This window comes from Myotis brandtii, unplaced genomic scaffold, assembly GCF_000412655.1.
Source record: "Myotis brandtii unplaced genomic scaffold, ASM41265v1 scaffold110, whole genome shotgun sequence".
In the NCBI taxonomy this organism is placed as follows: Eukaryota; Metazoa; Chordata; class Mammalia; order Chiroptera; family Vespertilionidae; genus Myotis; species Myotis brandtii.
This window is the reverse complement of record NW_005353753.1, coordinates 731,599-733,307: the sequence shown is the minus strand read 5'-3', so window position 1 is coordinate 733,307 and position 1,709 is coordinate 731,599. Positions and strand designations below refer to the sequence as shown.

General features: G+C 59.1%; 1 pseudogene; it reads left to right on the top strand.

Moving 5' to 3' along the window:
* The first annotated feature begins 1,362 nt into the window (after positions 1 to 1,362).
* Positions 1,363 to 1,709, top strand: part of LOC102247486 — a 41,000-nt pseudogene continuing 40,653 nt past the window's right edge.

Here is a 1,709-nt window from a genome sequence, read left to right as displayed (position 1 = left end):
TGCCCTTGACCGGAATCGAACCTGGGACCCTTGAGTCCGCAGGCCGACACTCTATCCATTGAGCCAAACCGGTTAGGGCAATATATTTTTTTAAAAAGCATTCATGAGAATGTTTAAAAATTGGACCCCTCGTACAATGCTGGTGGAAATGTAAAATAGCGGGGCCAGGTTGGAAAACGTTTTTGGCAGTTCCTCAATATGCTAAGCATAGAGTTACCAGATGACCCAGAAGTTCCACTTCTAGGTACATACCCAAAAGAAACGGAAGCATGTTCACACAAAAAAACGTGTACACAATGTTCATAGCCGCGTTACTCATAAGAGCCTCAAACCGGAAACAACCAAAATACTCATCAACTGATGAATGGGTAAACAAAATGTGGTATACCCATACACTAGAATATAGCATACATAAAACTTTAAAATGTTATGCTAAGTGAAAGAAGCCAGTCACAAAAGACCAGTCTTTAATATTTTATTGATGTTTTTGCAGAGAGGAAGGGAGAGGGATAGAAAGTCAGAAACATCAATCAGCTCCCTCCTGCACACCTCCCTCACTGGGGATTTGCCCGCAACCAAGGTACATGCCCTTGATCAGATTTGAACTTGGGACCCTTCAGTCCGCAGGCCTACGCTCTATCCACCGAGCCAAACCAGCCATGGCGGTTTGGGTTTCTTTAGAAGTGTTGCTAAAGCCCTACAATTGGCTCCTCTCTGAGGGGGCGTGGCTAGGCCATGGGGGCGTGGCTAGGCCATGGGGGCGTGGCTAGGCCATGGGGGCGTGGCTAGGCCATGGGGGCGTGGCTAGGCCATGGGGGCGTGGCTAGGCCATGGGGGCGTGGCTAGGCCATGGGGGCGTGGCTAGGCCATGGGGGCGTGGCTAGGCCATGGGGGCGTGGCTAGGCCATGGGGGCGTGGCTAGGCCATGGGGGCGTGGCTAGGCCATGGGGGCGTGGCTAGGCCATGGGGGCGTGGCTAGGCCATGGGGGCGTGGCTAGGCCATGGGGGCGTGGCTAGGCCATGGGGGCGTGGCTAGGCCATGGGGGCGTGGCTAGGCCATGGGGGCGTGGCTAGGCCATGGGGGCGTGGCTAGGCCATGGGGGCGTGGCTAGGCCATGGGGGCGTGGCTAGGCCATGGGGGCGTGGCTAGGCCATGGGGGCGTGGCTAGGCCATGGGGGCGTGGCTAGGCCATGGGGGCGTGGCTAGGCCATGGGGGCGTGGCTAGGCCATGGGGGCGTGGCTAGGCCATGGGGGCGTGGCTAGGCCATGGGGGCGTGGCTGGACTCTAGGGCGGATTGAGCCAGTTTAAAGCCGGCTGAGGAGCAGAGGCCCACGCTGTGGTGGCGGTTACACGTGGAGGCATGGAGGAGTGCGCTTCCATCGGCGGCCTGGGCTCTTCGCGGGGACATCGGTGTCATCAGAAGCGCCGGCGCCGAGCTGAGACGGCAGCGGCCCACAGCAAGCTGTCCCAGGCAGAAAAGCAAGTCGAGGCAGACACCGCAGCGAGAAGCTGTGCGGGGAGTGGAGGAATCGCGAGCCCCATGTCGCCCCCGCGGCCTACGCACTGTTCCCTGCAGGATTTGCCGTTGGAGATGCTGGTGAAGATCTTCGCCTCGCTCCCCGGCACCGACCTGCCCAGCCTGGCCCAGGCCTGCACCAAATTCCACCACATCCTGCACATCGACAGCATCTGGAGACGGCGCTGCCG